The following is a 15,611-nucleotide window of genomic DNA, read 5'->3' on the forward strand; positions in this document are numbered from 1 at the left end:
GACCCCGGGTCTTTCCATTGAGCTACATTCCCATCTTTTTATTTTTTTAGAAACAGAGTCTCAGGCTGAGAATTTAGCTCAGCGGCATAAGCTCCTGCCTGGCAAGCACAAGGTCGTGAGTTTGATCCCTGGTACCAAAAAAAAAAAAAAAGAAAGAAAGAGAGTCTAAGTCACTAAATTACCCAGATTTGGCTTGAAATTACAATCTTCTTGCCTCAGCTTCCCAGAATGAACTGGTGCACCTGGCCTCCACCCCACATTTTAACATAAGCAAGCTGGTAAGCATTAAATTACCCAAACTGCCACATCTCAGCTCCTCGTCCATTTCACTTCTAATTATAAACATCTGCTTCCAAAACAAGACCTGTAAGGTCCATGGGTGCAACCAGGACTGAGAACCCTGTCCTCAAGCTCCCTCTTTTATTTCTCTGAGAAACAGCTGATTCTACCAGGGAGCATCACTCTTCCTGTCTTCGGGTCTCTCTTTGTTCCAGCTTTCATTCTCTCAGTGAAACTGTTAGGGTCCTGCTAGTCAAAACATAGCCTTCAGACCAGGAAACCCCCTTAGATCTTTCCAGAAACGTAGAATCTCAAACTTCACCTCAGACTTACAGAGCAAGAAACTGAATTAGAACAAAATCTCGAGATAATGCCGACATACAGACCCTGACCACTGCTCAGCAAGAGTCAGTCTTGGCAGATGTCATAGGCATAAGGTATCAAGCATAAGGACTCAGAATGTAAGAAAAATCTGGAAGTAGCTGTTGAGTACTAACCGTTAATCAGGTATTGAGTAATCAGGTGCCGAGGTGGTCAGTTAGGACAACGGGACGCACTCAGCTAACACCGAGATTATTACTCATGTATACAGCAGGGAACAGCAAGACACAACAGAGAAAGGTTCCAGCTCCCTTTTGCCTTACTCAGCCCCACAGAACGGCACTAGGTGAGGATCAGCTGACACGCAACACAGACAAGGGAATTGACTCACAATAGGAAGCACCCCTTGCAATAGGTTTCTCCATTTTTATAGACCCATAGGCTGGGGGAAAGAAGACCAGGAGCAGAAAGGCAGTGAATCAAAGTGGGAAAAAGCACCTCAGTCAAGTTCCCCAGCTAAACAGCCGCCCAGTGGAGGCAAGTGGTCTGGAAATACTGACATGCATGTGTGCACGGAGCATGTGGGGCCTGGCCCTTGGATGCATCTCTCTCCAGAAAACTGCAGTGTGCTACATGCGCCACGTCCAGTGTGTGGTGAGCTCGGCAAAGCTGGTTACTGTCTACAGTCACACAAAGCCTTCTGCAGTGGAGCCAGACTCCTTGAGTAGCTGGTGCACACTGTGTGCTGTTTAGCAAGGTACCCCTGTGCTCCTCTAGCTAAGCAAACCAGGGTAGCAAGCCAGCTGGCACAGACTGATGGATTTGCCTCCTCCAACAAACTGTGGTCGCTGCACCAGGAAGATCAGCGTGACCTGGGAATTTCTTAACAATTCAAATTCATAGACCTCAGCCACTTTCTGGGGTAGAAAACACGGGGATAAAACCTATTCATCTGTGAATTAACAAGCCCTCTCGGGACTCTGACACCTGAGAATTCACTGTTCTACAGCAGAGTCCCTCATCTCGGCACCATTGACATTTGGGGCCAGATAATTCTTGGGTGTGGTGGTTTGCTCTCTGAACTGCAAGATATTTAGCTGAATCCTTGGTCTTTACCTGGCTAGATACTAGTATTAGCCTCCTAGCTGTTACAGCCTAAAATATCTCCAGCCATTGCCAAATATCCCCCAGGAGAACAAAATTGCTTCCGGTTGAGAACCACGATTCTGGAATACTAACTAGTTTAGAATTATTCAAAACTAATTATATATAGATATAGATACATATGAAAGAAATGTGGAAACTCAAAATAAAATAGCAGCTGAGTAATTTTCAGTTTACAAAATACTTACACATGCAGGTCTTTTGTGATCCTAAAAGGAAGGTAATCCTCATCGTTCTTGTGTTAGCAGTAAGGAAACTGAGAGCCATGCAAGTTGGCTGTTGTGACCAGTACCACGGCCTTAATCCTTCTTTTTCATAGATAAAAAGATAATTATCCTGTCAGATGAGTAATGGGGGGATATTTTTAGCTTTTAGACATATCATTTTTTGTTAACAAATTCAATATTAGTTGAGAAATAATAGCTGTAGGAATACTTAAACAGGTTGTTCAATATGAAAAAAAATGTCTTGTGTATCCAAGTTTGGGGTGAGCTTGTCCAAAAAGGTTGGAATGAGTTATAAAACGAGCTAACATTTGGAGATAAATGTCTTGTAGAGTCATTATAAGTTTTTTTGTCAGAGATATCAGATTTCTACTCAAACCAGAGAACTAAAAATACAGCACAATTAAACAACTTCAGGAATAGTCTTTCTCCTTCAAAGCACACTCCCTAGTGAGAAAATGAAATCAGAATCCCATGTATGGAATTAGCTAAATGACACAAGAGGACTCTCAGAACTACACAAAGCCATTGTCATGCTTCATCCCTGCTGGCCATGTTAGCCTCAGGCTCCTATAAAGCAGCGTGAAAAAAAAATCCTTCAAAGCCCATGATTTTCAGAAAGTGGATGGAGCATTCATTCAGAGGTGAGCTGGGGATTTCCACAGGCACAGTAATAGACTTCAGCTTTAGAGTGAGTATCCAATCACTGGTAGCCAACTCGCTGACCTTTGGATGGTCCTCCAACATGGCCAAACTTGTTGCAGAACATAAAACTGAAAGGCTAAATAAAGATCAAGGCCAAATCAAAGTCATGATGAGACAAATGACCCCACACCAACCTTTTGATGTCAGTTCTTTTTTGCCCTGAGAAGAACTTGAAACCTCTTGCCTCCTCTTTAGAGAAAGTAGTTAACAGCCCTATAAACTGGAGTTTAAATCTGGAAACATTTCTAACCCAGGGAAAGAGCCCTGCACTTGGAGTCAGAAGCCCAAGTATGAGTCCTAGATGTAGAGTGGGGAAACCACTCAGCCTCTCTCGGCTTTTGGATTTTCTCATAAAACAAAGAGATCTCAGCTTCAAATTACAGGGTCACTAGGATTTCTGACACTTCTGAAATACTACTCTACTGACATCTTAAACTTGCAGTTGGCGCACCTGCCACTTAGGATATACTGTGGATAAGTTTATAGAAGCTGGGATTTGAGGTCATTGAGATCCAACTTGACACCTCAGCTCCTGCAGTCTGCTAGCCTGGTCTCAGCAGACACCTCTAACACCTCAGCTTCCTCCCCGGGAGATATAGACATAATAATAACTCAAGGAATTATTCTGGATAGTAAATGAAATTATACGTGTAAACAACGAGAACCAGAACCCCAAAATAAAAGAGAGAAAGTAAGAAACAAGGAGATAGAGTTGGTGGAGATGGAAGGTTATCTGCAGAAGGGGGCAGAATGTGAAATATACATTCATATCTGCAAAAGGGAGAGATAAAATGAAGGAAAAAAGGAGGCACAGCTCCTAGCACCTCAGAAGCACTTTCCCGATGGTAGTTGCTATTATGTATTTGCAAATGGACACTCAGGGAGATAGAAGCAAAGAACGTTTATTAAAATTTATACCTCACAATGTGACAGAGAAAATTAGAGTCCCTGAAAAACTGACTGCCTAAGAAATACTATTCCCATTCCATAAAAAAAGATCTTCGAGCGGGTAGATGACTTTCGCTCTTAGAAGAAATGCAGACCATTTCTCTTGTTTCCTGCACAATGTGAATTGGTGAGTCACAGATACCAAGGGCCCCTGCACCCGTAGGACCTCTGTGTGATACTTCGAGTCCTGCCTGTCCGGTGAGGGAAAGACGGAAGGCTTGCTGGCTAGTATGGTGACCCTGGTTCCAGCAGCTGCTGAGCAACTGAAATACAGCCAGACTACATCGAGATGTGCCATGAGTGTAAAAGCATAAGATTTTTAAAACTTGGTGCCAGAAGACCAGAATGTGAAATATACATTCATATTTTATTAACTTGGACATGGCTCGTCCAAGTTAAGATTTGTTGTAAGTGTAAAATATGCGTCAGATTTGAAAAATCTGGGTACCAAAAAAGAATGTAAAATATTGCTTTATATTTTATATTGATTATATATCAAAATGATACAAATTGAATAGATTAGACTAAAAGTTCAAAATTTACCTTGTTTTTTTTTTCAATGTGACTACTGTTTTAATTATGTATGTAGTTCACACTGTATTCCTATTGGTTGAAGCACATATAAAAAGACGGGAAGGGTCTGGAGGAGGAAGGGTCCCGGGTTCCGGGGGCACCTCGGCCCGTACCCAGCAGCGCCTGGCCGTCGGTGAGCGGAGGAGGAGCTGCGCGGACCCGGAGCCGCCTGCAGAGGCCCCGTCCTTTGCCTGGAGGAGGAGGGGTCCCGGGTTCCTGGGGCACCTCGGCCCGTACCCAGCCGCGCCTGGCCTTCGGTGAGCGGAGGAGGAGCTGCGCGGACCCGGAGCCGCCTGCAGAGGCCCCGTCCTTTGTCTGGAGGAGGAAGGGTCCCGGGTTCCGGGGGCACCTCGGCCCGTACCCAGCAGCGCCTGGCCTTCGGTGAGCGGAGGAGGAGCTGCGCGGACCCGGAGCCGCCTGCAGAGGCCCCGTCCTTTGCCTGGAGGAGGAGGGGTCCCGGGTTCCTGGGGCACCTCGGCCCGTACCCAGCAGCGCCTGGCCGTCGGTGTGCGGAGGAGGAGCTGCGCGGACCCGGAGCCGCCTGCAGAGGCCCCGTCCTTTGTCTGGAGGAGGAGGGGTCCCGGGTTCCTGGGGCACCTCGGCCCGTACCCAGCAGCGCCTGTCCGTCGGTGTGCGGAGGAGGAGCTGCGCGGACCCGGAGCCGCCTGCAGAGGCCCCGTCCTTTGTCTGGAGGAGGAGGGGTCCCGGGTTCCTGGGGCACCTCGGCCGTACCCAGCCGCGCCTGGCCTTCGGTGAGCGGAGGAGGAGCTGCGCGGACCCGGAGCCGCCTGCAGAGGCCCCGTCCTTTGCCTGGAGGAGGAGGGGTCCCGGGTTCCTGGGGCACCTCGGCCCGTACCCAGCAGCGCCTGGCCGTCGGTGTGCGGAGGAGGAGCTGCGCGGACCCGGAGCCGCCTGCAGAGGCCCCGTCCTTTGTCTGGAGGAGGAGGGGTCCCGGGTTCCTGGGGCACCTCGGCCCGTACCCAGCCGCGCCTGGCCGTCGGTGTGCGGAGGAGGAGCTGCGCGGACCCGGAGCCGCCTGCAGAGGCCCCTTCCTTTGTCTGGAGGAGGAGGGGTCCCGGGTTCCTGAGGCACCTCGGCCTGAGCCCAGCCGCGCATAGCCATCTGCGTGCAGAGGAGGAGCGGGGTAGATCCGGAGTGCCCGCAGGAGGCCCTTCCTTTGTCTGGAGGTTTGTGGATATCTCTGCCAGCAGGGAGGGATCACAGGCTCCTGAGGCACTGCGGTCTGTGGTGAGTACCCTAACCCGGCTGCGATCCAAGAGCGGTGGATCTACCAAGGGGCAGGTGGGTGCACAGTGTCCCTGAGGCCCAGCTTGTCTGGAACCGCTGAGTTCTGATCAAGCAGAGAAGGGCCATTGGTTCTGCAGGCCCAATGGCCTGGGGTAGAGGGGTGCCAGAGTCTCAGTAGCTGCAAACATAGAAGGGGATTTTCAACAGATCCTGAGGAGGCTTTCAAATAACACTTGAAACACAGAAATATAGGAAAATGACAAAACGAAAGACCAAATTACAACCTCAAACCTCCAGCCCAACTCAGGAAACCCTAGGAGAAGTGTATTTAGAAGAAAATATATCCCATCCTCCTCATATATTAGACACAATAGCTACTGAAGTTGACAAGCAACTCCAGGAAGCTTTAAAGAAATTCAAACTCGAAATAATTTCTCAGATAAAAGAAGAAATGATAAAAGAAATGAAAGAGATTCTAAATATATCTAAAGAAAACACAGATAAAAAATTGGAGGAATTAAACAAAAAGATAGAATCCCTAGACGAGCAATATAAGAAACAAACAGAATACATAATGCAGATGCACAGAGATATACAGGAAATAAAAAACTCCACTGAAAGTTGTAAAAACCGCCTTAATGAAAGTGAAGACAGAATTTCAGACCTTGAAGACAGGATTGCAGCAAGTGAACAGGAAAGGAAAGATCTTTTAAAAATAACAAGGAATCAGGAAATAACAATTCAACAACTGCAAGATGATGCAAAGAAGAATAACATAAGAATGATAGGGATTAATGAAAAAGAAGGAGACAACATAAAGGATATCAAGAGGATATTTAGAGAAGCAATAGCTGAAAACTTCCCAAGCATGAGATCAGAAACTGACATCAGGATCAGTGAAGCATATAGAACTCCAAATAGTCATAACCAAAATAAAACTACACCCAGACATATAATAATCACCATCCCAGAAATCCAACACAAGAATAGATTATTAAAAGCTGTCAGAGAGAAAAGACAGATCACTTATAAAGGAAAACCTATCAGAATCACAGCAGACTTCTCAGCACAAACAATAAAGTCAAGAAGAGCATGGAGTGAAGTATTCCAGATCCTAAAGCAAAATGATTTCCAACCTAGACTGATATATCCTGCAACACTATCATTTAAAATAGATGGTGAAATACGAAACTTCCATGACAAAGAACAGCTGAAGAACTTCATGAACACCAAACCAACCCTGCAAAAAATATTGAAAGACAGTTTAGATACACAAAGGAAAAAACCACTAAGCAAAGCAAATAATTAAACAGAACAGAAAGATAAAGATGCAACAGCAGGGAGATAAGAATCCTACAATTAAACAACATTTAACAGTAATAACCATTAATGTAAATGGTCTCAATGCACCAATCAAAAGAAACAGACTAGCAGAATGGATCAAGAAACAAAATCCAACCATATGCTGTTTACAGGAAACCCATCTAACCCAGAAGGATACTCACAGACTGAAAGTCAAAGGATGGAAAACAATTCTTCATGCAGCAGGAATCCAAAAAAAGGCAGGAGTAGCCATTCTGTTTGCAGACAACGTGAACTTTAAACCAACAATGACCATAAAGGACAAAGAAGGTCACTACATACTCGTAAGGGGAAAACTCCAAGAGGAAGAGATAACTATCTTAAATATATACGCACCAAACTCCAGAGCGCCCAGTTATATAAAACAATTATTAACAGAAATGAAAACTCAAATTATCAGTAACACAATTGTAACGGGAGACCTTAATACGCCATTGACACCAAGGGACAGATCGACCAGACAGAAAATGAGTAAAGAAATAACAGAACTGAATCATACCTGTGAACAAATGGGTTTGATAGACATATACAGAATGTTCCACCCAACAACATCAGAATACACATTCTTCTCAGCAGTACATGGATCATTTTCTAAAATAGACCATATATTAGCTCATAAAACATATTTAAACAAGTGCAAAAGAGCTGAAATCATCCCTTGCATGTTATCGGATCACAGCGCTCTGAAATTAGAAATTAATGATAAAAGATACCGCAAAAATCCCACAAACACATGGAAACTGAATAACACACTCTTGAGTAATCAGTGGGTCACAGAAGAAATTAAAGAAGAAATCAAACAATACCTAAAAGAAAATGAAAATGCAGATACAACTTACCGGAATCTGTGGGATACAATGAAAGCCGTTCTGAGAGGAAAATTTATTGCACTGAGTTCCCACATCAGGAAAACAGAACGAATACAAATAAATAACTTGATGCTACACCTCAAACAGCTAGAAAAGGAAGAGCAAGTCAAGCCCAAAGCCAAAAGAAGAGAGGAAATTATAAAAATCAGAGCAGAAATCAATGCAATAGAGACTAAGAAAACAATCCAAAGGATCAACAAATCAAAGAGTTGGTTCTTTGAAAGAATAAATAAAATCGATAAGCCCCTAGCCAACCTTATTAAAAAAAGGGAAGAAAAAGCTCAAATTCATGCAATAAGAAATGAAAAAGGAGAAGTCACTACAGACCCAATAGAAATACAGAAGATCATCAACACCTATTTTGAAAACCTCTACTCTCAAAAGTTTGATAACACAGAAGAAATAGACAGTTTCTTAGAAGCATATGAAGTGCCAAAGCTAGATCAAGAGGATGTAAAACTGTTGAATAACCCAATCTCGGTTACTGAAATTGAAAATGTAATTAAGTCCTTACCCACCAAGAAGAGCCCAGGCCCAGATGGATTCACTGCAGAATTCTACAAGAAATACAAAGAAGACCTAATGCCGACACTCCTCAAACTATTCAATGAAATTGAAAGGGAAGCAATCCTGCCTAAGTCATTCCTGGAAGCAAATATCACTCTAGTACCAAAACCTGAGAAAGACCCAACTAAAAAAGAGAACTATAGACCGATCTCCCTAATGAACACAGATGCAAAAATCCTCAATAAAATATTGGCAAATAGGATCCAGCAAATCATCAAGAAGATTATACACCATGACCAAGTGGGATTCATCCCAGGAATGCAAGGATGGTTCAACATACGCAAATCAATAAATGTAATTCACCATATCAATAAAGCCAAAAATAAGAATCACATGATCATTTCTATAGATGCAGAAAAAGCCTTCGATAAGGTCCAACATTTATTCATGATAAAAACTCTACAGAAAATTGGAATAGATGGTCTTTACCTCAATATAATAAAGGCCATTTATGACAAACCAACAGCCAGCATCATACTAAATGGCCAAAAATTGAAAGCCTTTACTTTAAAATCAGGCACAAGACAAGGATGTCCTTTATCACCACTCCTATTTAATATAGTACTGGAAGTACTAGCCAGAGCAATTAGGCAAGAAAGAGAAATAAAAGGGGTAAAGATAGGAAAAGAAGAAGTTAAGTTGTCATTGTTTGCAGATGACATGATACTCTACATAGAAGACCCCCTAAGCTCCATTGAAAGACTCTTAGATACAATAAATAAATTCAGTAATGTGGCTGGATACAAAATCAATACTCAGAAATCAATAGCATTCCTATACACAAACAACAAAACCACAGAGAGGGAAATAAGGGAAACTGGTCTATTCACATTAGCAAGCAAAAAAATGAAATATTTAGGAATTACTCTTACAAAAGAAGTGAAAGACTTATACAGTGAAAACTATATTACACTGAAAAAGGAAATTGAAGATGATCTCAGAAAATGGAAAGACATCCCTTGCTCATGGATAGGAAGAACAAACATTGTGAAGATGGCCATTCTCCCAAAACTCTTATACAGATTCAATGCAATCCCAATAGAAATACCATCAACATACCTTATAGATCTAGAGAAATCACTCCTAAATTTCATCTGGAACCAGAAGAGACCTAGAATCGCAAAAGCAATTCTAAGCAGCAAAGACAAAGCAGGAGGCATCACAATCCCTGACTTGAAATTATACTACAAAGCAACAGTAGTAAAATCAACATGGTATTGGAATCAAAACAGAGCTGAAGATCAATGGAATAGATTAGAAGATACAACCACAACTACAAACACACTCAACCACCTTATCTTCGATAAAGGAGCCAAGCAGGTTCACTGGAAGAACGACAGTCTCTTTAATAAATGGTGCTGGAAAAACTGGCTCTCCATTTGCCAAAAACTAAAGCTAGACCCATGTCTATCACCATGTACTAAATTAAAATCTAAATGGGTCAAAGATCTGAATATTAAAACAGAAACGCTAAATCTATTGGAAGACAAATTGGGTAGAAACCTTGGAGACATAGGAGTAGGTAGAGAATTCATGAATAGGACTCAAACTGCACGGGAAATACTTCCCAGAATCAATAACTGGGACCTCTTCTTATTAAAAAGTTTTTGCATGTCAAAAGAAATCTCCAGCATAGTGAAAAGAAAACCCACAAACTGGGAAAAGATTTTAGTGAACTCTCTCTCAGACAAGGGCCTCTTGTCTAAAACATATAAAGAATTAAAAAAACTCAGACCTTCAAAATTCAAAGATCCAATCCAAAAATGGGCATCTGAGATGAATACGCAATTCTCAGATGAAGAAATGCAAATGGCAAATAAATACATGAAAAAATGCTCATCATCATTGGCCATTAGAGAAATGCAAATTAAAACCACACTGAGATACCATCTCACTCCTGAAAGAATGGCCAGGATCAAGAAAACCAACAACAACAAATGCTGGAGAGGCTGTGGGGAAAAAGGAACTCTCCTGCACTGTTGGTGGGAGTGTAGACTGGTACAGCCTTTGTGGAGATCTGTCTGGAGGTTTCTCAAAAAGTTGGGATTGGAAATCCCATTTATTCCAGCTATTCCACTTCTAGGCATATTCCCAGAAGAACTGAAAGCATCATACCACAGGGATATATGTGCACCTATGTTTATAGCAGCACAATTTGTAATCGCCAGATCTTGGAAACAACCCAAGTGTCCATCAACTGAGGAATGGATAAAAAAGTTGTGGTATTTCTATACAATGGAGTATTATTCAGCTATAAAGAAGGATTGCATTGAGATATTTATCAATAAATGGGCGCAGCTTGAGACCATACTCATAAGTGAAATAAATCAATCTCGCATGTATGAATACCGAATAGTTTCCCTAATGTAAGTAATGATTCAAATATATAAAAATATGTGATAATCATGATTCCCCATTATGTGGCCTTGAAGCCTTATAAAATTTTCACTTATTAATTAGAAAGGCTTTACTCTGGGCTTTTTGATATGGAAATATTTGAAGCTATAGTATATGAAGTTTTATCCAAATATTTTAAGGAAAAAGACAGACACTATGGTAACTACTATTCTTTAAAAAAAAATTATTTAGCTATTTCTTATGTTTATTTTAATTAAGGGAAAAACTTAAAAAATTAGGATATATAGTAGTAACTCTTTTTGATCTCCTATTAACTTGTTTTGAAGTCCTGTAATACTCCCAAGATCTTGTTTTGACTGATTAGACTCTGTTCCATTCTGTGCGACAGTAGCAAGTTTGAAGGTATAGGCAACTAATTTGAAGGCAATAAGATTCACAAAGATGCCCATTCTGGTTTGACTATTGTCTCCTTTGGAAGTCCTGCAATGTTCACAATGCCTAAGTTTTATTGGTCTTGTTCTCCACTGTTTTGTCCAACTTTATAATATCTAATGAGATAGACAATTCCTTTTAAGGAAACAAGAGACAATGTTGATAACCATTGTTGATGACCTTGTACTCTGTTCTACATCATGTGCTATGTCTATCCTTGGTTTGGACTTACAGCTTTGTTTTGCCATATTTGACTTTATTATCTCCCCCCCAAGAGAGTAATGAGAACTGAGGAGTAATAAAATCCAAAATGTGTAAATTTTGTTATAAAAAAGAGAGGGAGGGAAAAAAAAAAAGAGCTCTAACGGATATAACAACAAGTGTGTTTAGGGATGTTAAATAGCTGACTATATTAATGTTTTTGGATCATTGAACACAGCTGTTTGCAGTCTCTCCGTTTGAATGTCTACTTTGTATTCTTTGATACTGTGATTTGAGCAACTATTTCCAAGATGATATTATGTAATCTATTAACAGGTGATTTCTTACTGTTATGTTTATTTTTTTTTTTTGTAGTTCTGTATTATGTGTAACCTTACACTGCTTTGTCTTGTTTTGTGTTTTTCTCTTTTTCCTCTTAAATAAAAAAAAAAAAAAAAAAAAAAAAAAAAAAAAAAGACGGGAAGAACACAAACACATATGAATGGGTACATACTGAGTCTCGCACGCACGCACGCACGCAATGACCAGGGGTACAGTAGGCTGAGAAAACCTTAGTAAATGAGGCCAGATGTAGTCTTGATCTAAGTTCAATGTAAAAAGAGAAAATCACCAAGAACAATTTCTGTTAGCAAAACAGCTGAAAGACTCTGCATTTCCCAACCCTTGCGACATTTGGTAGAGGAAAATAAAAGTGAGAAGTTAAGCATTCTTCTCCTTTTTCATTATGGAATGCTGTTTAATCCTGGGAAACATCCTTCCGGGAGAGGGCCAGGTAAAAATAAGGAGAGCGCGCCCTCTGCAGGCTACTTCGTGACATTTCCTGGAAAACCGTTTTGTCAAAATAACAACAAATTCACATTTACTGCTTTTACCACTGACTCAGTGTGATTCAAATAAAGGCGAGGAAGTAGGTTTGATGGTGTGAAAATTACTTTTTACAAAAGTTGAATTTAATTTACAGTGCAATACAGGTTACAGGTAAAATGCTACACATAATAGTGTGAAAAGCCCCATTACACAAATGTACAAATCTCTGTACAAAGCTCCTATCAGTGTTTCCTAGCTCTGGCTCCTGTTTGTCAGCTTGCTGTAATCTTGGAGCTCTGGAGAAGCAGAGCTCTCAACTGAGAGGGGAAAAGTGCTCAAACCAACAGTAAAAATGTCCTCTGGAGGGACGTCGATTGTTTGCAAAGTAAAATCTTTTCTTTTTAATTTGAATCACCCTAACTAGTCATATCTTTAACAAAATTGCCTTCACAACACACTGAAAAAAGAAAGTAATGCCTTAAAGAGTAGAGATAGTACTTTGGAACTAAATGAGAAACTTAGGCAAGTGGATTGCTCAGGTTTGACAAGAAAACAGGTAAAGCACAAACAACACTGAAAGATAAAAACCATAAACCCACTCCAGCTGCAGACAGAGAGAAATGAAAACCTTCCACAAGAAAGCACCAGAAAAAGCATAACTATTGGATCTCAAAACCACCGACCTACAAAACATTTTTGAGCTTAAATTCATTTAACTCTAGAATGCTAAACCTTTTTGATCAACCTGAGATCCCTGGCTACCTGACCTTTACAAGGACAGTAGATGTAAATGAGGCTGCTGGACCCCCTAGACTGGTGAGGCTCCTGCCACCTCCGCTGCCCTGGATTCCACCTGGGCTGTGTGACTTCACATAAAAATGGTAGTACGAGAGGGAGAAGGCAGACAGAGGCAACGGGAAGCCTGGGAGAGAGCCCCAGGGGATTACTTAAAATAAACTACAAAACCTTTCTCTGGAGCACCCCTTCATAGGCTATTTCAGCCCACCCCACTCTTGACATTACTGGGACAGGGTCTCAGGATGCGTTCTGAAAAATGACACTGCACAGATGGAAAGATTTTCCCCCATCGCCCCTCCCACCTCCTGCCACCCAAGACTTTCTCCATGACCAAAAATATCCAATAGGTAAGGAAGATGTGGGCTTCCACCCAGCCAATCCTCTTCTGCGTATTTCTTCTTCTTAGGCTCATTAACAGCTTCAGGGTTATAGACCGCAGGGTTTGATGTGGGGCTCACACTCCCTGATGATGGTACAACAGCAGTTAAGTCCACTTAGGGTGAGGTTTGCACACAGCATGGGCAAGTGGTCGATGCCTGCTGTCCTCGGATGCCAGATGGCTGGGAGCCTGCCTCACCATGGTGGGGGGGATACAGCCCCACAGAGTTCTGCTCGCACCTCCTGCTATTTCCTCCAGGCGGGGGGAGTCAGGACCTCCACCCTGCTGCGCCCAGTGGTGGAGGAGTCTGGGGGATCACCAGACTCTTCTTCTCTTTGAGTCCTTCCCCTCACTATGGCAAAAAAATGAAGAAGTGGGGCTTTTAGCAGAAAAATGGAGGAGTCAAGACTAATACGGTGTGAAATGCAAGTTTATTTAAAGTGTGGCAAATGGAGAGAAAGCAGAAGGAAAGCCATTTGAACAGAGTGGTGCTACCAATAGGGGCGTCCTGCTCCAGATGCCTGGTGAGTTTGTGGTATACGTCACACTTAGGGGTAAGCTGGCTCCTAAAATGAACTCTTACACTGATTGGTGTGGTATAGCCCAATCATAGTGTTAGCCTTTGTTTCTGGGACGGGAACAAGGCCATCAGCCAACATATAATAATGTGACACTTTCATAAGGCTCCAGTAGAGTACATTTCCTCAAGTACATGGTACACAGATAAACGTGATGATTTTACAAGTGCTAGTCGCTGGGGTTTGCCCTGGGTTTTGGTTTGTGTTTCTCTGATCTGCCCCTGTCACTGGCTCCTTCTTGACTGGGGCCACTGCAGGTAGCACCGTGTTCCAGAAGCAACCAACAGAGGGACCCAAGTCCTCCGTTGCTGAGCTCATCACCCCCACTGAAAGTCACCATGAGTTCTGCTTCTCCTTTGGTCTCTGAGGTCCAGATTCCCCTTGTCAATGGTGAGGGTAGAAGTTTCCTTAGGCTGTGTTAAACTCTGTCATGTTCCTCCTTTGGAAGCCCTGTAAGACCTTGAGTTCATCACCTTCCCCACCCATTTTCTCATCTCCTGTCACAACCAACGGCTACGCCTGAGCTTCTCATGCAGACTGTGTGCCCTTGAGGATGCACACGTGAGATCTTGGAGTTGACTGGAATTTGCTGAGGGTTGTGAAGCCCCAACGGAATGTGACCTAAGAAAGTGTGGTATGTACTCTAGACATGTCAGGAAAATTCTCTTCAGATTCTTGTGCAACATAGACCCAAAAGCAAGACTGGTAGTCAATGGTAAAGTCACAGAAATCAGGGTTTCTCTCAAGGAAGTAATACTTCTTCCCATCAATAATCAGGTTCTCAATTCATTTGTCTTCTTTGAATATGTCCAGATGTAAACTGGGTGGGGGTTCAACCGCACAGGTCAGGCAGTCAGAAAGCAGAATACTAAAGCCAAAGTTTGCAGCTGCTGCCATCTTTTACCTCCTCCTTCCATTTGGCAGCCAAAGGCATGCTGGGAAACTAGAAAGCCAAGAGAGAAGAGGCAGTTTCCCAGCATCCTTTGGCCTTGTGCTAGAAATTATTGTTGGATCTTGTCAACTCTTTCTTCTTTTCTTTCATGTGTTTCTTTCTTTCACTCTTTGAACAGCTCACACATATGTCTTTTTAAAATTCTATGTAAAGACAGATGTTTCAGCTGGGCATGTTGGTGCACACCCGTAATCTCAGCACTCAGGATGCTGAGGCAGGAGGATTTGCTGCAAATTCGAGACCATCCTGGGCTACAAAGTGAGTTCAAGGCCAGCCTGACCTGCATAGTGAAACCCTGTCTCAAAAAGACGAAAGAAAAAAAAAGACAAAAGGTTCATGATCAAATATGTTCCATGTTGTATATTCATATTGCTTCTTTATACTTCATTTATGATTTTGAGCCCAATCTGGCAGACAAGGTGAAGAAATAAGACCATGTTTATCAGCTTCAAATTTCCAGGAGTCAAATGTGTGATTATAAGCATCCCCTGACTTAAGGGTTATCTTCCCAAAAGCAGTTGATATGTTGGTTGTTTAGATGGGAAACATTTTCTCATTATTTTTCCTGGACTAGATTAGATTCGAGTAGATACATATACCTTATATAAGGTACTCAAGATACACTTGTAATGGTGCTATTATTTTGACTGTGTTAAATGACAATATTTTGTGGTACAAGACATTATAGTGTTAGGGCCGACGCCGCAGGGAAAGAGACCCCAAGGACTCAATTTTTGGTGAGGGAAAAAAGTTTATTTCCATGCGCATGGGGTCCCCCAGGCAAACAAGTGCGGGGGGGCCCCGAAGGGGAATTGTGTAGGGTTT

The 15,611-nt window shown here is 42.3% G+C and overlaps 1 pseudogene; it reads right to left on the minus strand.

Annotated features, from left to right (window-relative positions):
• Positions 1-13,960: 13,960 nt before the first annotated feature.
• On the minus strand, positions 13,961-14,731 carry LOC111755989 (nuclear inhibitor of protein phosphatase 1-like; annotated as a pseudogene).
• Positions 14,732-15,611: the final 880 nt, after the last annotated feature.

Source organism: Cavia porcellus, unplaced genomic scaffold (genome assembly GCF_034190915.1).
Source record: "Cavia porcellus strain 051 isolate PalLab524CR breed Dunkin Hartley unplaced genomic scaffold, mCavPor4.1 scaffold_7, whole genome shotgun sequence".
NCBI classification, from domain to species: Eukaryota; Metazoa; Chordata; class Mammalia; order Rodentia; family Caviidae; genus Cavia; species Cavia porcellus.